This window comes from Triticum aestivum, chromosome 7D (assembly GCF_018294505.1).
Source record: "Triticum aestivum cultivar Chinese Spring chromosome 7D, IWGSC CS RefSeq v2.1, whole genome shotgun sequence".
Lineage (NCBI taxonomy): Eukaryota > Viridiplantae > Streptophyta > Magnoliopsida > Poales > Poaceae > Triticum > Triticum aestivum.
This window is the reverse complement of record NC_057814.1, coordinates 157,765,976-157,791,649: the sequence shown is the minus strand read 5'-3', so window position 1 is coordinate 157,791,649 and position 25,674 is coordinate 157,765,976.

The following is a 25,674-nucleotide window of genomic DNA, read 5'->3' as shown; positions in this document are numbered from 1 at the left end:
TGATGCTGCAATGGGGGAAGCTGAAGATCAAGAGGAACTAGACTATGTGCTCGATGATGATCTTCGTCGGGTCATTGTTGATGCAAAGAGATAATGCGAAAGTGAAAAGGAGAAGCTGAAGTTCGGTCGCATGTTAGAGGATCACAAAAAAGGGTTGTACCCCAATTGCAAAGATGGCAACACAAATCTCGGTACCACACTGGAATTGCTGCAGTGGAAGGCAGAGAGTGGTGTACCTGACAAAGGATTTGAGAAGCTACTAAAAATATTGAAGAAGAAGCTTTCAAAGGATAATGAAATGCCCGACAGTACGTACGCAACAAACAAGGTTGTATGCCCTCTAGAATTGGAGGTGCAGAAGATACATGCATGCCCTAAAGACTGCATCATCTACCGCGGTGCGTACGAGGATTTGAACGCATGCCCGGTATGTAGTGCATTGCGGTACAAGATCAGACGAGATGACCTTGGTGATGTTGACGACGAGCGCCCCAAGAAGAGGGTTCCTGCCAAGGTGATGTGGTACGCTCCGATAATACCATGGTTGAAACGTCTGTTCAGAAACAAAGAGCATGCCAAGTTGATGCAATGGCACAGAGAGGACTGTAAGAAAGATGGGAATTTGAGAGCACCCGCTGACAGGTCGCAGTGGAGAAAAATTGAGAGAAAGTACTGGGAGGACTTTGCAGGTGACACAAGTGCTACCTCTTGAGCATGCATTGGTTTTCCCTGAAGAGGAAAGGGTGATGCAGCAATGTAGCGTAAGTATTTCCCTCAGTTTTTGAGAACCAAGGTATCATTACAGTAGGAGATAACATGCAAGTCACCTAGTACTTGCACAAACAATCAAGAACCTTGCAAGCAACGCGATAAAGGGGTTGTCAATCCCTTCACCGTCACTCGCAAAAGTGAGATCTAATAAAGATAATAAGATAAATATTTTTGGTATTTCTGTTGTATAGATTGGAAAGTAAAGATTGCAAAATATTAAAACGAGATGTGATGTAAATAAAAGAGATGCAATATAATAAGGAAGAGACCCGGGGGCCATAGGTTTCACTAGTGGCTTCTCTCAAGATAGCATATATTACGGTGGGTGAACAAATTACTGCCGAGCAATTGATAGAAAAGCGCATAGTTATGAGAATATCTAGGCAATGATCATGAATATAGGCATCACGTCCGTGTCAAGTAGACCGAAACGATTCTACATCTACTACTATTACTCCACACATCGACCGCTATCCAGCATGCATCTAGAGTATTAAGTTCATAAGAACAGAGTAACGCATTAAGAAAGATGACATGATGTAGAGGGATAAACTCAAGCAATATGATATAAACCCCATCTTTTTATCCTCGATGGTAATAATACAATACGTGGCTTGCTGCCCCTACTATCACTGGGAAAGGACACCGCAAGATTGAACCCAAAGCTAAGCACTTCTCCCATTGCAAGAAAGATCAATCTAGTAGGCCAAACTAAACCGATAATTTGAAGAGACTTGCAAAGATATCAAATCATGCATATAAGAATTCAGAGAAGAACCAAATATTATTCATAGATAATCTTGATCATAAATCCACAATTCATCGGATCTCGGCAAACACGCCACAAAAGAGTATTACATCAAATAGATCTCCAAGAACATCGAGGAGAACTTTGTATTAAGAACCAAAGAGAGAGAAGAAGCCATCTAGCTAATAACTATGGACCCGAAGGTCTGTGGTAAACTACTCACGCTTCATCGGAGAGGCTATGGTGTTGATGTAGAAGCCCTCCGTGATTGATTCCCCCTCTGGCAGATCGCCGGAAAAGGCCCCAAGATGGTTCTCACGGGTACAGAAGGTTGCGGCGGTGGAAAAGTGGTTTCGTGGCTCCCCCTGATGTTTTTAGGGTATTAGAGTGTATATAGGCGAAAGAAGTACGTCGCTGGAGCTCCGTGGGGCCCGTGAGGGTGGGGGCGCGCCCTCCTGCCTCGTGGCCGCCTCGCGGAGTTCCAGACTTCAACTCCAAGTCTTCTGGTTGCGTTTGTTCCAAGAAAGATCATCGCGAAGGTTTCATTCCGTTTGGATTCCGTTTGGTATTCTTTTCTGGAAAACACTGAAATAGGCAAAAAAACAGAAACTGTCACTCAGCCTTCGGTTAATAGGTTAGTGCCAAAAATAGTATAAAAGAGCATATTAAAGCCCATTAAACATCCAAAACAGATAATATAATAGCATGGAACAATCACAAATTATAGATACGTTGGAGACGTAGCAAGCATCCCCAAGCTTAATTCTTGCTCGTCCTCGAGTAGGTAAATGATAAAAACAGAATTTTTGATGTGGAATGCTACCTAACATAATTTCCAATGTAATTCTCTTTATTGTGGCATGAATGTTAAAATCCATAATTCAAAATATATTGACATAAAAACAATAATACTTCAAGCATACTAATAAAGCAATCATGCCTTCTCAAAATAACATGGTCAAAGAAAGTTATCCCTACAAAATCCTATAGTCTGGCTATGCTCTATCTTCATCACACAAAGTATTTAATCATGCACAACCCCGATGACAAGCCAAAGAATTGTTTCATACTTTTGATGTTCTCAAACTTTTTCAATTTTCACGCAATACATGAGCGTGAGCCATGGACATAGCACTATAGGTGGAATAGAATGGTGGTTGTGGAGAAGACAAAAAGGAGAAGATATTCTCACATCAACTAGGAGTATCAACGGCCTGTGGAGATGCCCATCAATAGATATCAATGTGAGCGAGTAGGGATTGCCATGCAACGGATGCACTAGAGCTATAAGTGTATGAAAGCTCAACAAAAGAAACTAAGTGGGTGTGCATCCAACTTGCTTGCTCATGAAGACCTAGGGCATTTGAGGAAGCCCATCATTGGAATATACAAGCCAAGTTCTATAATGTAAAATTCCCACTAGTATATGAAAGTGACAACATAGGAGACTCTCTATCATGAAGATCATGGTGCTACTTTGAAGCACAAGTGTGGTAAAAGGATAGTAGCATTGTCCCTTCTCTCTTTTTCTCTCATTTTTTGGGCCTTTCTCCTTCCCCCTTTTTTATGGCCTCTTTTTTTGTCTGGAGTCCCATCCCGACTTGTGGGGAATCATAGTCTCCATCATCCTTTCCTCACTGGGACAATGCTCTAATAATGATGATCATCACACTTTTATTTACTTACAACTAAAGAATTACAACTCAATACTTAGAACAAAATATGACTCTATGTGAATGCCTCCGGCGGTGTACCGAGATGTGCAATGAATCAAGAGTGACATGTATGAAAATCATGAACGGTGGCTTTGCCACTAATACGATGTCAACTACATGATCATGCAAAGCAATATGACAATGATGGAGCGTGTCATAATAAACGGAACGGTGGAAAGTTCATGGCAATATATCTCGGTATGGCTATGGAAATGCCATAATAGGTAGGTATGGTGGCTGTTTTGAGGAAGGATATGGTGGGTGTATGATACCGGCGAAAGGTGCGCGGTATTAGAGAGGCTAGCAATGGTGGAAGGGTGAGAGTGCGTATAATCCATGGACTCAACATTAGTCATAAAGAATTCACATACTTATTGCAAAAATCTATTAGTTATCGAAACGAAGTACTACGCGCATGCTCCTAGGGGGATAGATTTGTAGGAAAAGACCATCGCTCATTCCCGACCGCCACTCATAAGGAAGACAATCAATAAATAAATCATGCTCCGACTTCATCACATAACGGTTCACCATACGTGCATGCTATGGGAATCACAAACTTTAACACAAGTATCTACAAATTCACAACTACTCAACTAGCATGACTCTAATATCACCATCTTCATATCTCAAAACAATCATAATGAATCAAACTTCTCATAGTATTCAATGCACTTTATATGATAGTTTTTATTATACCCATCTTGGATGCTCATCATATTAGGACTAATTTTATAGCCAAAGCAAATTACCATGCTGTTCTAAAAGACTCTCAAAATAATATAAGTGAAGCATGATATATCAATAATTTCTATAAAATAAAACCACCACCGTGCTCTAAAAAGATATAAGTGAAGCACTAGAGCAAAATTATCTAGCTCAAAAGATATAAGTGAAGCATGATGACCCACAAGTATAGGGGATCTATCGTAGTCCTTTCGGTAAGTAAGACCGTCGAACCCAACGAGGAGCAGAAGGAAATGATAAGCGGTTTTTAGCAAGGTATTCTCTGCAAGTACTGAAATAATAGGTAACAGATAGTTTTGTGATAAGATAATTTCTAACGAACAACAAGTAACAAAAGTAAATAAAGTGCAGCAAGGTGGCCCAATCCTTTTTGTAGCAAAGGACAAGCCTGGACAAACTCTTATATAAGGAAAAGCGCTCCCGAGGACACATGGGAATTATCGTCAAGCTAGTTTTCATCACGTTCATATGATTCGCGTTCGGTACTTTGATACTTTGATATGTGGGTGGACCGGTGCTTGGGTGTTGTCCTTACTTGGACAAGCATCCCACTTATGATTAACCCCTATTGCAAGCATCTGCAACTACAAAAGAAGTATTAAGGTAAACCTAACCATAGCATGAAACATATGGATCCAAATCAGCCCCTTACGAAGCAACGCATAAACTAGGGTTTAAGCTTCTGTCACTCTAGCAACCCATCATCTACTTATTACTTCCCAATGCCTTCCTCTAGGCCCAAATAATGGTGAAGTGTCATGTAGTCGACGTTCACATAAAACCACTAGAGGGTAGACAACATACACCTCATCAAAATATCGAACGGATACCAAATTCACATGACTACTAATAGCAAGACTTCTCCCATGTCCTCAGGAACAAACGTAACTTCTCACAAAGCATATTCATGTTCATAATCATAGGAGTATTAATATGCATAAAGGATCTGAACATATGATCTTCCACCAAATAAGCCAACAAGCATCAACTACAAGGAGTAATCAACACTACTAGCAACCTACAGGTACCAATCCCAGACTTGGAGGAAAGAATTGCATACAAGAGATAAACTAGGGTTTGAGAGGAGATGGTGCTGGTGAAGATGTTGATGGAAATTGGCCCCCTCCCGATGAGAGGAGTGTTGGTGATGACGATGGCGATGATATCCCCCTCCCGGAGGGAAGTGTGCCAGGCAGAACAGCTCTGCCGGAGCCCTAGATTGGTTCCGCCAAGGTTCCGCCTCGTGGCGGCGGAGTCTCGTCCCGAAAGCTTGCTTATGATTTTTCTTCGGACGAAAGACTTCATATAGCAGAAGATGGGCACCGGAGGGCCAACAGGGGGCCCACGAGGCAGGGGGGCGCGCCCCCCACCCTCGTGGCCAGGGTGTGGGCCCCCTCTGGTATTTCTCCCGCTTAGTATTTTTTATTATTTCCGAAAATAACTTTCGTGGAGTTTCAGGACTTTTGGAGTTGTGCAGAATAGGTCTCTAATATTTGCTCCTTTTCCAGCCCAGAATTCCAGCAGCCGGCATTCTCCCTCCTTATGTAAACCTTGTAAAATAAGAGAGAATATGCATAAGTATTGTGACATAATGTGTAATAACAGCCCATAATGCAATAAATATTGATAGAAAAGCATGATGCAAAATGTACGTATCAACTCCCCCAAGCTTAGACCTCGCTTGTCCTCAAGCGGAAGCCAATAACGATAAATATGTCCACATGTTTAGAGGTAGAGGTGTCGATAAAATAAAATACGGACATGAGGGCATCATGATTATTCTCATAACAGCAACATATATGGATATTGTCATATGATTTCTTATGCTCAAGTAATAATCTATTCACAATGCAAAGTATGAATCAGAAACTCTATTGAGAACTAACAAACTATAATCTCAGTCATTGAAGCAATTGCAATTTATCATAACATCAGAAAGAGTCTATGTCAGAGCCTTTTAGCAAGTCCACATACTCAACTATCATTTAATCTTTCACAATTGCTAACACTCACGCAATACTTGTGGTTACGAAGCTTTAATCGGACACAGAGAAAGATAGGGGCTTATAGTTTCACCTCCCAACCTTTTACCTCAAGGGTAATGTCAACAATAATAGTTCATGCTAACTTACATCCAATTAGATATATATATCAGGATCTTTCCAACATACTATGCTTACCAAAGGATAAAATGTAAAAAGGAAAGGTGAAGATCACCATGACTCTTGCATAAGGTAGAAGATAATAATAAAAGATAGGCCCTTCGCAGAGGGAAGCAGAGGTTTCCATGCGCTTTCAAGGTTGGATGCACAAAATCTTAATGCGAAAGAACGTCACTTTATATTGCCACTTGTGATATAGAACTTTATTATGCAGTCCGTCGCTTTTATTTCTTCCACATCACAAGATCGTATAAAGCTTATTTCCTCTCATGGCAAAACTGGTTTAAGGAATGTTTGGAAGCACAAGTAGTATCTCTACTTGGTGCAAAGAATTTGGCTAGCATGAGGGGGAAAAGCAAGCTCAATATGTTGGATGATCCATGACAATATACTTTATCTCAGATATAAGAAAACATAACCCATTACGTTGTCTTCCTTGTCCAACATCAACTCTTTAGCATGTCATATTTTAATGAGTGCTCCCAATCATAAAAGATGTCCAAGATAGTATACTTATATGTGAAACTCTCTTTCTTTATTACTTCCTATTAATTGCAACGATGACCAAAGCTATGTTTGCCAACTCTCAACATCTTTTAATCATCACACTCTTTCTATGTGAAGTTATTACTCTCCATAAGATCAATATGATCTCTTTGTTTCTTTTTATTCTTTTCTCTTCTTTTATTCCCTCAAGATCATAGCAAGATAATCAAGCCCTTGACTCAACACTAATCTTTATTATATATAGCTCACGGACTCGATTGCATAGAGGGATCATAAAGCAAAACTCAAAACTAGATCATACCAAAACTTTATTCTACTAGATCAAAGTAATACTAAAACGGATCAAACTAAGAAAAACGGTAAAGATAGGAGATGTGGTGGTGATACGATACCGGGGCACCTCCCCCAAGCTTGGCAGTTGCCAAGGGGAGTGCCCATACCCATATGATTATGTCTCCTTTTTCGGAGATGGTGATGATGGAGTTGTTGATGATGAAAGTTGTGTCTTTAGCTTCTTCATACTGTAATTGAGAAGGGCAATTTCCTCCTTTAAATCATCAACCTCCGATTCCAGCTTCAAGATCTTGTCACATAAATCTCCTTCGCTTTTCTGCCAAAAACGAGAAGGAATAGATTGGTTGTTAGATAGTTTAGCCCTCTTAGGGAGACTAGATTTCTTGAACTTCACGTGCATATCCCCAGGTTGAGGTAGAGGGACATCCTCCTCCTCCGAACTTGAATCATTGATCCTCATCAAATGAGCATCCTCCTCCTCATCCGTAGTTCGACCACAAGGAGATAGATCCCCATAGGTCTTTGGGTCAGCAATTAGGTGTGAGACGTAGCTCTCTCCCTCAGAATCCTGAGATGACATCTTGCTCCAAATCTGCTACAGAAACAGCTCGAAACGAAAACAGAGGATATTTGCGTGATACAGGAGTCAAAACCTTTGGGAGATTATATAATGAATTTTTACCGACCAAAATACGTATCGTGCAAGAAAACGGAGTCCAGAGAGCGCACGAGGTGCCCATGAGGCAGGGGGCGTGCCTAGGGGAGTAGGGCGCGCCCTCCACCCTCGTGGAGCCCTCGTGTCCTTCCCGGCTGCTTCTTATTTTTCTATTTTTCTAAATATTCCAAAACGGAGAAAAATTGCCATTAGAACAGTTTTGGAGTCGGTTTACTTACCGTACCACATACCTATTCCTTTTCGGAGTCTGAAACGTTCCGGAAAGTGTCCCTTATGTATTCCTCCGGGGTCACGGTTTCAATAACATTGGTTTCAACATTTATGGGATTACCTGAGATATAATGTTTGATTCTTTGACCGTTCACTACCTTTGGATTTGTGCCTTCGAAGTTGTAGATCTTTATGGCACCGGAATGATAGACCTCCTAGATAACGTAAGGACCTTCCCATTTAGAGAGAAGTTTTCCTGCAAAAAATCTTAAATGAGAGTTGTATAGTAATACATAATCACCTACATTAAAATCACGCTTTTGTATCCTTTTATCATGCCATCTTTTGACTTTTTCTTTAAACAATTTGGCATTCTCATAGGCTTGGGTTCTCCATTCATCAAGTGAGCTAATGTCAAATAACCTCTTCTCATCGGCAAGTTTGAAATCATAATTGAGCCCTTTAATGGCCCAATATGCGTTATGTTCTAGTTCGAGAGTAAGTGACATGCTTTTCCATAAACCATTTTATACGGAGACATACCCATAGGATTTTTATATGCAGTTCTATAGGCCCATAATGCATCATCAAGTTTCTTGGACCAATTCCTTCTAAATCTATTAACAGTCTTTTGCAAAATTAATTTGAGCTCTCTATTACTCAATTCTACTTGACCACTAGACTGCGGGTGATAAGGAGATGCAATTCTATGATTAACATCATACTTAGCAAGCATTTTACGAAAAGCACCATGAATAAAATGTGAACCACCATTTGTCATTAAATATCTAGGGACTCCAAACCTCGGAAAAATTAACTTCTTTAAGCATCTTAATAGAAGTGTTATGATCAGCACTACTAGTTGGAATAGCTTCTACCCACTTAGTAACGTAATCAACAGCAACTAAAATATGTGTGTATCCATTGGAGGCAGGAAAAGGTCCCATATAATCAAAGCCCCAAACATCAAATGGTTCAATAACAAGTGAATAATTCATAGGCATTTCTTGACGTCTACTAATATTACCATTTCTTTGACATTCATCACAAGATAAAACAAACTTACGGGCATCCTCGAAGAGAGTAGGCCAATAAAAACCGGATTGCAATACCATATGTGCAGTTCTGTCTCCAGCGTGGTGTCCTCCATAAGCCTCGGAGTGACACTTACATAGGATCTGTTCCTGTTCATGCTCAGGTACACAACATCTAATAATACCATCTACTCCTTTATAAAGATGTGGGTCATCCCAGGAGTAATGTCTTAAATCATAGAAAAACTTTTTCTTTTGTTGGTATGTGAAACTAGGTGGTATGAATTTAGCAATGATGTAATTAGCATAATCAGCATACCAAGGAGTAGTACGAGAAGCATTTATGACATTTAACTGTTCATCAGGGAAGCTATCATCAATAGGTAGTGGGTCATCAAGAACATTTTCTAACCTATACAAGTTGTCTGCAACGGGGTTCTCAGCTCCCTTTCTATCAATAATATGCAAATCAAATTCTTCTAACAAGAGAACCCATCTAATAAGTCTAGGTTTAGCATCTTTCTTTTCCATAAGATATATAATAGCAGCATGATCAGTGTGAATAGTTACTTTAGAATCAACAATCTAAGGCGTGAACTTATCACAAGAAAATACAACTGCTAAGAATTCTTTTTCAGTAGTAGCATAATTTCTCTGAGCATTGTCTAGAGTTTTACTAGCATATTGAATAACATTTAATTTCTTATCAACTCTTTGCCCTAGAACAACACCTACAGCATAATCACTAGCATCACACATAATTTCAAAGGGTAAATTCCAATCAGGTGGCTGAACAATAGGTGCAGAGATCAATGCTTTCTTAAGTATTTCAAATGCTTCTACACAATCATCATAAAAGACAAATGGTATATCCTTTTGTAATAAATTAGTCAGAGGCCGAGAAATTTTTGAGAAGTCCTTAATGAACCTCCTATAAAAACCGGCATGACTAAGGAAACTTCTTATACCTTTAATGTCCTTGGGACATGGCATCTTTTCAATAGCATCAACCTTGGCTTTATCAACTTCAATACCTCTTTCAGAAATTTTATGCCCCAAGACAGTACCTTCATTAACCATAAAGTGACACTTTTCCCAATTCAAGACAAGATTAGTTTCTTCACATCTCTGCAAAACTCGATCAAGGTTGCTCAAGCAATCATCAAAAGAGGATCCATAGACGGAGAAATCGTCCATGAAAACCTCACAAATCTTTTCACAAAAGTCAGAGAATATAGCCATCATGCATCTTTGAAAGGTAGCAGGTGCATTATATAAACCAAAAGGCATACATCTATAAGCAAAAGTACCGAAAGGGCAAGTAAAAGTGGTCTTTGATTGATCATCGGCTGACACAGGTATTTGAGAGAAACCAGAATAACCATCTAGAAAGCAAAAATGTGTATGTTTGGATAATCTTTCTAGCATTTGATCAATAAAAGGTAAGGGGTAATGATCTTTTTTAGTAGCCTTATTTAATTTGCGGAAATCAATTACCATCCTATAACCTGTAATAATTCTTTGTGGAATCAATTCATCTTTATCATTAGGAACAACAGTAATACCTCCCTTCTTAGGGACACAATGGACATGACTTACCCACTGACTATCAGCAACGGGATAAATTATACCTGCCTCAAGGAGCTTTAGTATTTCCTTTCTTACCACTTCCTTCATCTTAGGATTCATCCGTCGTTGGTGATCACGAACTGGTTTGGCATCTTTCTCCAAATTTATTTTGTGTTGACATAGAGTGGGACTAATGCCCTTAAGATCATCAAGAGTATATCCAATAGCAGCACGGTGCTTCTTCAGAGTTTTCAATAATCTCTCTTCTTCATGCTCTGAAAGGTTAACACTAATAATAACAGGATATATTTTTTCTCATCAAGATAAGCATATTTAAGAGTATCAGGTAACGGTTTAAGCTCAAACACGGGATCACCCTTGGGTGGAGGAGGATCCACTAGGATTTCAACAGGCAAATTATGTTTCAGGATGGGTTCCTGTTTGAAGAATACTTCATCTATTTCCCTACTTTCATTCATAAACATATCATTTTCATGGTCTAGCAAATATTGTTCTAAAGGATCACTAGGAGGCACGGCAATAGAAGCAAGACGAATAGTTTCATCTTTACTAGGAAATTCCTCTTCACGGTGTTGTCTACGAAATTTAGAAAAGTTAAACTCATGAGACATATCACCTAGACCAATGGTAAGAACATCCTTTTTGCAGTCTATCTTAACATTAACAGTGTTCAAGAAGGGTCTACCAAATATAATGGGACAAAAGCTATCTTGTGGGGAACCAAGAACAAGAAAATCAGCAGGATATTTGGTTTTCCCACACAAGACTTCAACGTCTCTAACAATTCCCATTGGTGAAATAGTATCTCTATTGGCAAGTTTAATCGTGACATCAATATCTTCTAACTCAGTAGGTGCAATATCATGCATAATTTCTTTGTATAAGTCAATAGGTATTGCACTAGCACTAGCACCCATATCACATAAGCCATGATAACAATGATCTCCTATTTTAACAGAAATAACAGGCATGCCTACCACAGGTCTATGTTTGTCTTTAGCACAAGGTTTGGCAATTCTAGCAGTTTCATTACAGAAATGAATAACATGCCCATCAATATTATCAGACAAGAGATCTTTAACAATAGCAATATTAGGTTCAACTTTAACTTGCTCAGGAGGTGTATAGGTTCTAATATTGCTTTTACGAACCACAGTTGAAGCTTTAGCATGATCCTTTATTCTAACAGGGAAAGGTGGTTTTTCAACATACGCAGTAGGAACAATAGGATCATTATAAGTGATAGTATTTTCTTCAACTTTAATAGGTGCAGCTACTTTTACTTCTATGGGACGATGATATTTAAACCACTTCTCCTTAGGGAGATCAACGTGAGCAGCAAAAGATTCACAGAACGAAGCTACTATCTCAGAGTCAACTCCATATTTACTAAATTTACGGAAAACATCGGTATCCATAAAAGATCTAATAAAATCAAACTTAGGTGTCATACCTGACTCCTTACCTTCGTCGAGATCCCAATCTTCAGAGTTGTGTTTAATTCTTTCCAATAAATCCCATTTGAATTCAATAGTCTTCATCATAAAAGAGCCAACACAAGAAGTATCGAGCATGGTGCGATTGTTATCAGAAAGCCGAGCATAAAAACTTTGAATAATTATCTCTCTTGGGAGATCATGATTGGGGCATGAATATAACATTGATTTAAGCCTCCCCCAAGTTTGAGCGATGCTTTCTCCTTTGCGAGGCCAGAAATTATATATATAATTGCGATCACGATGAACAAGATGCATAGGATAAAACTTCTGATGAAATTCCAATTTCAATCGTTTGTAGTTCCATGATCCCATATCATCACCTAACCTATACCATGCCAATGCATCTCCCTTCAAAGATAAAGGGAAGACCTTCTTCTTAATAACATCATCGGGCACACCTGCAAGCTTAAATAATCCACAAACTTCATCCACATAGATTAGGTGCTCATCAGGATGCATTATTCCGTCTCCTGCAAAAGGATTAGCTAGCAGTTTTTCTATCATACCCGAAGGAATCTCAAAGTAGACATTTTCATCTTCAGTAGGTTCAGTATGTTGAGGAGCAACTCTTTGCTCTATTGGTCGGGGTGAAGATACCCCGAACAAGCCCCTCAGAGGATTACTTTCCATAGTAACAAGTGACAGTAAATTTCAGCACACTATATAAATTTTTTTTCCTTACCAAATTCCACCTACCAAAGGCGCTTCACTCCCCGGCAACGGCGCCAGAAAAGAGTCTTGATGACCCACAAGTATAGGGGATCTATCGTAGTCCTTTCGATAAGTAAGAGTGTCAAACCCAACGAGGAGCGGAAGGAAATGATAAGCGGTTTTCAGCAAGGTATTCTCTGCAAGTACTGAAATAATTGGTAACAGATAGTTTTGTGATAAGATAATTTGTAACGAACAACAAGTAAAGTGCAGAAAGGTGGCCCAATCCTTTTTGTAGCAAAGGACAAGCCTGGAAAAACTCTTATATAAGGAAAAGCGCTCCCGAGGACACATGGGAATTATCGTCAAGCTAGTTTTCATCATGTTCATATGATTCGTGTACTTTGATAATTTGATATGTGGGTGGACCGGTGCTTGGGTGCTGTCCTTACTTGGACAAGCATCCCACTTATGATTAACCCCTATTGCAAGCATCCACAACTACAAAAGAAGTATTAAGGTAAACCTAACCATAGCATGAAACATATGGATCCAAATCAGCCCCTTACGAAGCAACGCATAAACTAGGGTTTAAGCTTCTGTCACTCTAGCAACCCATCATCTACTTATTACTTCCCAATGCCTTCCTCTAGGCCCAAATAATGGTGAAGTGTCATGTGCTCGACGTTCACATAACACCACTAGAGGGTAGACAACATACATCTCATCAAAATATCGAACGAATACCAAATTCACATGACTACTAATAGCAAGACTTCTCCCATGTCCTCAGGAACAAACGTAACTACTCACAAAGCATATTCATGTTCATAATCAGAGGAGTATTAATATGCATAAAGGATCTGAACATATGATCTTCCACCAAATAAACCAACTAGCATCAACTACAAGGAGTAATCAACACTACTAGCAACCTGCATGTACCAATCCCAGACTTGGAGGCAAGAATTGGATACAAGAGATGAACTAGGGTTTGAGAGGAGATGGTGCTGGTGAAGATGTTGATGGAGATTGGCCCCCTCCCGATGAGAGGAGCGTTGGTGATGACGATGGCGGTGATTTCCCCTCCCGGAGGGAAGTGTCCCCGGCAGAACAGCTCTGCCGGAGCCCTAGATTGGTTCTGCCAAGGTTCCGCCTCGTGGCGGCGGAGTCTCGTCCCGAAAGCTTGCTTATGATTTTTCTTCGGACAAAAGACTTCATATAGCAGAAGATGGGCACCGGAGGGCCAACAGGGGGCCCATGAGGCAGGGGGGCGCCCAGGGGGGTAGGGCACGCCCTCACCCTCGTGGCCAGGGTGTGGGCCCCCTCTGGTATTTCTTCCGCTCAGTATTTTTTATTATTTCCAAAAATAACTTTCGTGGAGTTTCAGGACTTTTGGAGTTGTGCAGAATAGGTCTCTAATATTTGCTCCTTTTCTAGATCAGAATTCCAGCTGCCGGCATTCTCCCTCCTTATGTAAACCTTGTAAAATAAGAGAGAATAGGCATAAGTATTGTGACATAATGTGTAATAACAGCCCATAATGCAATAAACATTGATATAAAAGCATGATGCAAAATGGACGTATCAAAGCACATAGAGTATTCTAATAAATTCCGATTCATGCGTGTCTCTCCAAAAGGTGTGTACAGCAAGGATTATTATGGTAAACTAAAAAGCAAAGACTCAAATCATACAAGACGCTCCAAGCAAAACACATATCATGTGGTGAATAAAAATATAGCCTCAAGTAAAGTTACCGATAGACGAAGACGAAAGAGGGGATGCCTTCCGGGGCATCCCCAAGCTTAGGCTTTAGGTGTCCTTGAATTTTACCTTGGGTTGCCTTGGGCATCCCCAATCTTAGGCTCTTGCCACTCCTTATTCCAAAATCCATCAAATCTTTACTCAAAACTTGAAAAATTCACAACACAAAACTTAAACACAAAATCTCATGAGCTCCGTTAGTATAAGAAAATAAACCACCACTTTAAGGTACTGTAATGAAGTTATTCCTTATTTATATTGGTGCTAAACCTACTGTATTCCAACTTCTATATGGTTCATACCCCCCCCCCCTGCCCTGATACTACTCATAGATTCATCAAAATAAGCAAACAACACACGAAAAACAGAATCTGTCAAAACAGAATAGTCTGTAGCAATCTGTATCAAACGAATACTTCTGGAACTCCAAAAATTCTGAAATAAATTGGTGAACGTGAGGAATTTGTCTATTAATCATCTTCAAAAAGAATCAACCTAAAAGCACTCTCCTGTAAAAAATGATATCTAATCTCGTGAGCGCAAAAGTTTCTATTTTTTACAGCAAGATTGCAAAGACTTCACCCATGTCTTCCCAGAGGTTCTACTTGGCACAAACACTAACTAAAACATAAAACCACATCTAAACAGAGGCTAGATGAATTATTTATTACTAAACAGGAACAAAAAGCAAAGAACAAAAATAAAATTGGGTTGCCTCCCAACAAGCGCTATCGTTTAACGTCCCTAGCTAGGCATTGATAATTTCAATGATGCTCACATAAAAGAGAAGAATTGAAGCACAAAGAGAGCATCATACAACACGTGGCAAACACATCTAAGTCTAACATACTTCCTATGCATAGGCATTTTATAGGAAACCAAATTAGCAAGACAAGCAAGATCTAGCATATGCAAGGAAGAAGAAAGAAACAATTGCAATCTCAACATAACAAGAGGAAATTTAGTAACATGAGAATTTCTACAACCATATTTTCCTCTCTCACAATAATTACATGTAGGATCGTAAGCAAATTCAACAATATAGCTATCACATAACATATTCTCAACAGGATCCACATGCATGCAAAATTGACACTCTTCCAAATTAGTGGGATTAACATTAACTAAAGTCATGACCTCTCCAAACCCACTTTTATCAAAAATTTCATAAGATTGAACATTCTCCAAATATGTGGGATCTAAAGTTGACACTCTTCCAAACCCACTTTTAGTATTACTGCAAACATCATTATCAATCTCATATTCATCACAGGGCTTAAATAAATTTTCAAGATTATAAGAAGAATCACCCCAATCATGATCATTGCAACAAGTAGTAGACATAGCAAAACTAGCATCCCCAAGCTTAGGGTTTTGCATATTATTAGCACAATTGACATCAAGAGAATTTATAATAAGATTATTGCAATCATGCTTTTCATCGAAGGAACTGTCAAGTATGGGTGCAATAGCAACGTTCTCATGTTTAACATAAGGAACTATAGCAAATTCGTCTTCATAAATATTGGCATCATGGCCACAAGAATAGCAAGCATCATGTTCATAAAGGGATATTTCAATCAAATCATCGGAATCATAATTATCTATAGATTCATGCATATCATTATTTTCTTCCAAAGCAACGGTCATAAATTCTTTGACGTAGACATTATGGGCATAGTTTTCATAGCAATATTTTAAGTATGTCAGAATTTTCAGATTTTAGAGAGTAATATCATACTTTTCAATCAAAGAAGCAACTTCATGAGCACCCTTAAAAACGACAAATTCTTCAATTTGTTCGATATCATAGTAACTATAAACACCCTTTCCATAACAAGATAAGATTTCATTATCATTAAACTCACATAGGTAGGGAAGGTGTTTTTTAGGGTTCTTAGAGCAACAAGTAAAGTCATAAATTTCACAAAGATTCCAAGCATAGCATAGCAAACTATTTATTTGATACCATAAGAGCTTCCCCTTTTCAGACAAATGATGACGCACAAAATGAGCATGCTCATCTAAAGATTTTCCCTCAACTAAACTAGTTGGGTTTCAGCACGAGCACAGATAGATCGAAGATGATCCAAGTAGAACACTTTAAGTGGATCCATATCAATATATTTTTAGCAAGCAAAGATGCAAGCAAATAGAAGGCACATGGAAACACAAACAAAAGGACATACGGGAAGAAGGCGAAGAAAAGGCAAAGGTTTTTGAAAATCGTTTTAGAAGTGGGGGAGAGGAAAATGAGAGGCGAATGGCAAATAATGTAATGCGGGGGAGAAGAGTTTATGATGGGTACTTGGTATGTCTTGACTTGAGCATAGATCTCCCCGGCAACGGCGCCAGAAATCGTCCAGGTGTCGGGAGATCAAATCTTGACTTGACTTGGCGTAAATCTCCCCGGCAACGGTGCCAGAAATCCTTCTTGCTACCTCTTGAGCATGCGTTGGTTTTCCCTTCAAGAGGAAAGGGTGATGCGGCAAAGTAGCGTAAGTATTTCTCTCAGTTTTTTAGAACCAAGGTATCAATCCAGTAGGAGATAACACGCAAGTCACCTAGTACCTGCACAAACAATCAAGAACCTTGCAACCAACACGATAAAGGGATTGTCAATCCCTTCACGGTCACTCCAAAAGTGAGATCTAATAAAGATAATAAGATAAATATTTTTGGTGTTTTTGTTGTATAGATTGGAAAGTAAAGATTGCAAAATAGTAAAACGAGATGTGATGTAAATAAAAGAGATGCAATATAATAAGAAAGAGACCCGGGGGCCATAGGTTTCACTAGTGGCTTCTCTCAAGATAGCATATATTACGGTGGGTGAACAAAATACTGCCGAGCAATTGATAGAAAAGCGCATAGTTGTGAGAATATCTAGGCAATGATCATGAATATAGGCATCACGTCCGTGTCAAGTAGACCGCAACAATTCTGCAGCTACTACTATTACTCCACACATCGACCGCTATCTAGCATGCATCTAGAGTATTAAGTTCATAAGAACAGAGTAACGCATTAAGCAAGATGACATGATGTAGAGGGATAAACTCAAGCAATATGATATAAACCCCATCTTCTTATCCTCGATGGTAATAATACAATACATGCCTTGCTGCCCCTACTGTCACTGGGAAAGGACACCGCAAGATTGAACCCAAAGATAAGCACTTCTCTCATTGCAATAAAGATCAATCTAGTAGGCCAAACTAAACCAATAATTCAAAGAGACTTGCAAAGATATAAAATCATGCATATATATAAGAATTCAGAGAAGAACCAAATATTATTCATAGATAATCTTGATCATAAATCCACAATTCATCGGATCTCGGCAAACACACCGCAAAAGAGTATTACATCGAATAGATCTCCAAGAACATCGAGGAGAACTTTGTATTGAGAACCAAAGAGAGAGAAGAAGACATCTGGCTAATAACTATGGATCCGAAGGTCTGTGGTAAACTACTCACGCTTCATCGGAGAGGCTATGGTGTTGATGTAGAAGCCCTCCGTGATCGATTCCCCCTCCGGCAGATCGCCGGAAAAGGCCCCCAAGATGGGATCTCAGAGGTACAGAAGGTTGCAGCGGTGGAATAGTGGTTTCGTGGCCCCCCCTAATGTTTTTAGGGTATAAGAGTATATATAGGCGAAACAAGTACGTCGGTGGAGCTCCGTGGGGCCCACGAGGGTGGGGGCGCGCCTACCCCCCTGGGCACGCCCTCCTGCCTCGTGGCCGCCTCGCGGAGTTCCAGACTTCAACTCCAAGTCTTCTGGATTGCGTTTGTTCCAAGAAAGATCATCGCGAAGGTTTCATTCCGTTTGGATTCTGTTTGGTATTCCTTTTCCGCAAAAACACTGAAATATGCAAAAAAACAGAAACTGGCACTGGGCCTTCGGTTAATAGGTTAGTCCCAAAAATAATATAAAAGAGCATATTAAAGCCCATTAAACATCCAAAATAGATAATATAATAGCATGGAACAATAAAAAATTATAGATACGTTGGAGACGTATCAATATGGAACGTATGGTTTGGTTTAAGCGCGGATGGCATTAATCCTTTTGGGGAGCAGAGCAGCAATCACAGCACCTGGCATGTGACTCTATTTATCTATAACCTTCGTCCTTGGTTATGCATGAAGCGGAAGTTCATTATGATGCCAGTTCTCATCCAAGGCCCTAGGCAACCCGGTAACAACATTGATGTGTACCTAAGGCCATTAGTTGAAGAACTTTCACAGCTGTGGAATGGAAATGGTGTACGTGTGTGGGATCAGCACAAACAGCAGGAATTTGACCTACATGCATTGTTGTTTGTAACCAGCAAAGATTAGCCTGCTCTCAGTAACCTTTCAGGACAGACAAACAAGGGATACCACGCATGCACGCACTGTTTAGATGCCACCGAAAGTATATATATGGAAAAATGCAGGAAGAATGTGTACCTGGGGCATCGTCAATTTCTTCCGACCAACCATCAATGTCGAAAGAAAGGCAAGCATTTCAAAGGCGAGGCAGATCACCGGAAGAAGCCCGCCGTCCGTACCGGTGATCACATACTTGCTATGGTCAATTATTTACAAGTAATCTTTGGAAAGTGTCCCGGCGAACTATCTGTTCCGAATGACACTGGGGGACGCGCACCCATGTGGAAGAAGAAATCTATATTTTGGGACCTACCCTACTGGAAAGACCTAGAGGTCCGCTCTGCAATCGACGTGATGCACGTGACGAAGAATCTTTGCGTGAACCTCCTAGGCTTCTTGGGCATGTATGGGAGGAAAAAAGATACACCGGAGGTACGGGAGGACTAGCAACGTGTGCACGAAAAAGACGGCATGCCTCCAAAGCAGTATGAAGGTCCTGCCAGCTATGCTCTTACCAAAGAAGAGAAGGAAATCTTCTTTGAATGCCTGCTCAGTATGAAGGTCCTGTCTGGCTTCTCGTGGAATATAAAGGGAATAATAAATATGCCAGAGAAAAAGTTCCAGAACCTAAAGTCTCATGACTGCCACGTGATTATGACGCAACTGCTTCCGGTTGCATTAAGGGGGCTTCTACCGGAAAACGTTCGATTAGCCATTGTGAAGCTATGTGCATTCCTCAATGCAATCTCTCAGAAGGTGATGGATCCAGAAATCCTATCAAGGTTAAGGAGTGATGTGGCGCAATGTCTTGTTAGTTTCGAGTTGGTGTTCCCACCGTCCTTCTTCGATATCATGACGCACGTCCTAGTTCATCTAGTCGATGAGATTGTCGTTCTGGGCCCTGTATTTCTACACAATATGTTCCCCTTTGAGAGGTTCATGGGAGTCCTAAAGAAATATGTCTGTAACCGCGCTAGGCCAGAAGGAAGCATCTCCATGGGCCATCAAATAGAGGATGTCATTGGGTTTCGTGTTGACTTCATTCCTGACCTTAAGAAGATTGGTCTCCCTCAATCGCGGTATGAGGGGAGACTGACTGGAAAAGGCACGCTAGGAGGGGACTCAATAATATGTAGGGATGGGCATTCTTGGTCTCAAGCACACTACACAGTTCTACAGAATTCTACCTTGGTGACCCCGTATGTCGATGAACACAAGAACATTCTGCGCTCCAAACACCCGGAGCAGTGTGACGAATGGATTACATGTGAACACATCAGGACTTTCGACAGTTGGTTGCAAACACGTCTCAGGGGTGACTACACTGTTTCTGATGAGATGTACTCGTTGGCCAGGGAACCATCTTCGACTGTATTGACTTACAAAGGGTATGAGATAAATGGGAATACATTTTACACGATCGCCCAAGATCAAAAGAGCACCAACCAAAACAGCGGTGTCCGCTTTGATGCAGCAACCAAGAGGGGGAAGGACACATATATTGGTTACATAGTGGACATATGGGAACTTGACTATGGAGATGATTTTATGGTCCCTTTGTTTCAGTGCAAATGGGTTAACCTGTCAGGAGGTAGGGTACAGGTAGACCCATAGTACGGAATGACAATAGTGGATCTAAACAATCTTGGGTACACAGACGAACAACCATCAGGTTTGTACTTTGGATACCCCTATAACCATCAAAGATCGTTGAAGTAGCTCTTAGGATCCCAATTCCAATAGGATCCCCAGGCCTCATTGGCCCATACTACTCACCATATCTCTAGAGCCAATAATTCTCTATGAGGAACTACTGAACTCAATCACTTGGCGCCATTCGTCCTAGCCAATGATGTGGCGCGGGTTTTCTATATGAAGGACATTCTACCAACCCGAGAAAAAGATAAGATAAGGAAGCGAATATATCATACGATGAGTTAAAGCGCCACATAGTTCTTTCAGGAAAAAGTGACATCATGGGATTGGAGGGCAAGACAGACATGTCTGAAGATTATGAAAAGTTTCATGAAATTCCTCCCTTCAAAGTCAAGGCTGACCCAAGCACCCTGTTAAACGATGAAGATTATCCATGGTTACAGCGCAATAAGCAAAGGACACAAGTGAAGAAAAAGTGAAGACTTTCTCTCCACAACTATTATGATGATGCCTTTGATCTAGGATATCACTGCAGTTACATGTGAAGAAATGAATGCCTTTTGTAACAGATGAGTTTCCGTATGAAACCATGATACTTCAAAGAAATTGTCCGTTTTGTACACGAAGTGCATCCAGTTTTTGCCGTAACCCACTCAACTTTTTAGCACATGCTATGTGGGTGAAATGATGATACCATGCCAACTTTCAACCTTTACAGAGTTCATTTGTGTTGCTTTTCAATTTTAGGGTCATTTAGCTTTAAAAAATCAGTAAATGCATGAAAAATACCAGATGAAGTCGGAAAGGGTTGAAAATTGATGATGTGGCTTTGAATGGTTCATTTTGAACAAACAAAAAGTTTGGAGTTCAAATAAGTTCAAAAAAATGAAATACCATTGTAACAGATGAGTTTTCGTCCGAAACCCTGATACTTCGAAAGAGATTGTCCATTTTGTACACGAAGTGCATCCAGTTTTTGTCATAACCCTCTCAACTTTTTATAACATGCTATGTGGGTGAAATGATGATACCATGCCAACTTTCAACCTTTTCATAGTTTATTTGAAGTGCTTTTCAATTTCAGGGTCATTTAGCTTAAAAAATCAGTAAATGCATGAAAAATGCCAAATGAAGTCAGAAAGGGTTGAAAATTGATAATGTGGCTTTGAATGGTGCATTTTGAACACACAAAAAGTCTGGAGTTCAAATAAGTTCAAAAAAATGAAATCCCTTTGTAACAGATGAGTTTCCGTATGAAACCCTAATACTTTGAAAGAGATTGTCCGTTTTGTACACGAAGTGCATCCAATTTTTGCCGTAACCTTCTCAACTTTTTATAACATGCTACGAAGCTCTTCAAAGTTGTTTTGGAACGGAGTTCCGGATAGAATAATTCGCTTTTTGGTACGAATTTTAGCAAAGGCCTTCCAAATAGCGATATACGGAAGGCTCTTGTTGAACTTCGTACCAAAAAGCTAATTATCCTATCTGGGACTCCGTTCCAAAAAAATTGGAGAGCTTCGTACCATTATGCACCTGTTACTTCCGGCTAATGATGAAGCCATGTTTTTCTTGAATCCTTTGACACTAGACAACGTGACATATAGAAGGGTAGATGAGATCAGGAAAAATATGGACCATTTTCTGCACATCCAGAATGGCGCCATTTTGTTAAATCCCTTGTTTGACATTCATGAGAGAGGCGGTCCGGACGTCGGACATTCATGAGGGAGGCGGTCCGGTCCGGTCGCCGGACATGTCATGTGATAGGTAGTATTTTTTTTGTTCATAGAAAACTCCGGTGACTCTTCAACATGAGGGGGGACGTCGATCAACCCCCTCTCGCCTGACCAAACCCTAGAAGCGTCGAGGCCACCCAAATTTACCAAGTTAAAAGAGTGTTGTCGAGGCCACCCCAAACCCTAGACGCATTTTCGAGGCCACCCCAAACCGTAGAAGCGTCGAGGCCACTAATTAATATTCCTTGTTGTGGTTAGCTAGCTAGCTCTATGTTTGCCACTAATATATCCATCTCTCATGTTTTTATATTAATTGCCATGTTGTAATATTTGCAGAAACTATGGATCAGCAAAGAGACTTGGAAAAAGAACAGTTGTTGGGGGATATAATCTTTGGCGGAGGAGATGTCTTGTCATTTCTCAACGACACCGATGGTCTAGAAGGAGAGGATGAAGGCTCCGGTGATCGAACCGTGGAGGAGGAAAGACATGATCATTATGGCTTCGGTGATCGAATGTCGGTGCAAGAAGGAGGCCGTGATGACGGCTCCGGTGACCGAACGGAGGAGGGAGGTGTTGCAAAGTCCGGGGAGGTATATATATTAATTAAGCCTGCGCTGACTAGCGAATTAGTGCATTAATTGTTTTGGTATGTACATATATTAACTCTTCTTTCTTCTTTTATAGCCCTCCGGATCGAGCCAAACTTTGGTAACGAGACGAGGCCTGAAAAAAGGTTGCGCCAGGATGAAAGGTTCACGATCACAACAATCGTGGATGATGGCCAACTGATTGAACCCAGACGGACCAAGGAAGCATTTTCTACTCAGTGCGGAGCTAATGTTAGGGACATCATCCCGATCAGCATCCAGCAATGGGATAATCCTAAGAACGAAGACCCTCAAGTTTCTTATGTCACCGATAGACAGAAAGATGACCTTTGGACCTCGCTGAAGGCAAATTTCACCCTACCGCCAGAGGAGGATCTGAATAAGCCAGTTATAGAGCCACTGGTCAAGGAGTGTGATCTTAAGAAGATGGCAGATTTATTCAGGAGGTGGAAGAATGAGTTGAAATCAACGTTTGTCGACAAAGAGAAGACTCCAGAATTCACCGGCCAATTTGAGAAGATAAGAGATCACTGGCCCGCATTTGTGGCCTACAAGAAATCGGACAAGAGTAAGAAAATTTCAGAGATAAACAAGATAAATGCTGCAAAGAAGCTGTATCACCATCGCACGGGGTTAGGCGGCTACTTCAAAGTCCGGCCGTTGTGGGACAAAGCTGAGAATGACCTGATTGCTAAAGGGGTCGAACCAGAGACATTGAACTGGCCAGACCGTTCAAGGACTTGGTTCTTCGGGGTTGGGGGAACTTTGGACCCTGAAACAGGGAAGTGCCTTTGGATGGACGAGCAACTTGCAATACCCGTCAAGAAGCTTCAGAAGTATATCACCGCAGCGCAGGAAGGGACGTTCATTCCCGACAGAGAGAAGGACGAGCTGACTAAGGCCCTCGGGAATCCTGAGCACCCTAGACGAACACGAGGCACGCCAGGCTCCGTTCCATGGAGGGTTGGGTTTCCCGGCGTAGGCGGTTACAAAACCCAAGAGAGGAAGAGGAAACAGGAGCTGAGCAAAATGCAGATGCTCAAAGCAAGAGTACTAAAGCTAGAGGAAAAAGTTGAGAGCCAGCGAGCTACCGACCAACCATCTCAGCGGCACGAAGCTACCCCAGAAGCTACCCCGCCATCTTAGTGGAGAAGTAGCATGGCTTCCATGGAGCTCGTTCAGCAGCCTGACTTCACGGATCCTAGCTACCCTGTGGATGCTATCACGGAGGCTCAACATTGCCAGCTTATGACGAAATGTCAGAACCTCACCTTGAAGGCGGCTGTCGGCTCTGTTGCATGATACATCTCCAACGTATCTATAATTTTTTATTGTTCCATGCTGTTATATTATCAATCTTGGATGTTTTACAATCATTTTATAGTCATTTAATATCATTTTTTGGTACTAACCTATTGACATAGTGCCAAGTGCCAGTTGCTGTTTTTTTCATGTTTTTTACATCGCGGGAAATCAATATCAGATGGAGTCCAAATGCCACGAAACTCAACGATGATTTTTTATGGGCCAGAAGGAACACAACGGGCCCTGGCTGCGCCTGGGAGGTGCCCAGAGGGAAGCACAACCCACCAGGACGCGCCCTGGTGGGTTGTGCCCACCTCGGGTACCCCCGGACCGCCTCTTTGCTCTATAAATACCCAAATATTCTAGAAACCCTAGAACAAGCGACGAAATATTCATCCAGCCACCGCAGAGTCCAGAACCACCAGATCCAATCTAGACACCATCTCGGATGGGGTTCACCACCTCCATTGGTGCCTCTCCGATGATGCGTGAGTAGTTCTTTGTAGACCTTCGGGTCCGTAGTTAGTAGCTAGATGGCTTTCGCTCTCTTGCTGAATTCTCAACGCAATGGTCTCTTGGAGATCCATATGATGTAACTCTTTTGCGGTGTGTCTGTTGGGATCTGATGAACTTCGAGTTTATGATCAGTTATATCTTTTTATATCCATGAAAGTTTTTTGATTTTCTTTGATCTCGTATATGCATGATCTCTTATAGCCTCCTATTTCTTCTCCGATATTTGGTTTTTGTTTGGCCAACTTGATTTATTTATCTGGCAATGGGAAGAGGTGCCCGGTAGTTGGTTTGATCTTACGGTGCTTGATCCCAGTGACAGAAAGGGAAACGGCACGTATGTATCGTTGCTACAAAGGATAAAATGATGGGGTCTATCTCTACATAGATAGATCTTGTCTACATCATGTCATCGTTCTTATTGCATTACTCCGTTTTTCCATGAACTTAATACACTAGATGCATGCTGGATAGCGGTCGATGTGTGGAGTAATAGTAGTAGATGCAGGCAGGAGTCGGTCTACTAATCTTGGACGTGGTGCTATATAATGATCATTGCCTGGATATCGTCATGATTATTTGAAGTTCTATCAATTGCCCAACAGTAATTTGTTTACCCACCATTTGCTATTTTCCTGGAGAGAATCCACTAGTGAAACCTACGACCCCCGGGTCTTATTTCTCATATATTTGCCTTTGCAACCTATTTTTCCTTGCATTTATTTTCAGATCTATTAAACCAAAAATACAAAAATACCTTGTTGCGTTTTATTTCTATTTATTTTATTTGGCGTTCGATCTATCAATCTACTACAATGTACCTCACGTCTGTTTGCCTATCTTGAGGCGCTGTACCCCGAAAAGGATTGACAACCCCTTTAACACGTCGGGTTGCGAGGATTTGTTATCTGTATGCAGGGGTTATTTGCGTTGTGTTGCTTGGTTCTCCTACTGGTTCGATAACCTTGGTTTCATATCTGAGGGAAATACCTACCGCCGCTGTGCTGCATCATCCCTTCCTCTTTGGGGAAATACCGACGTAGCTTCAAGCGACATCAAAAGGAATTTCTGGCGCCGTTGTCGGGGAGGATCTTCAACAT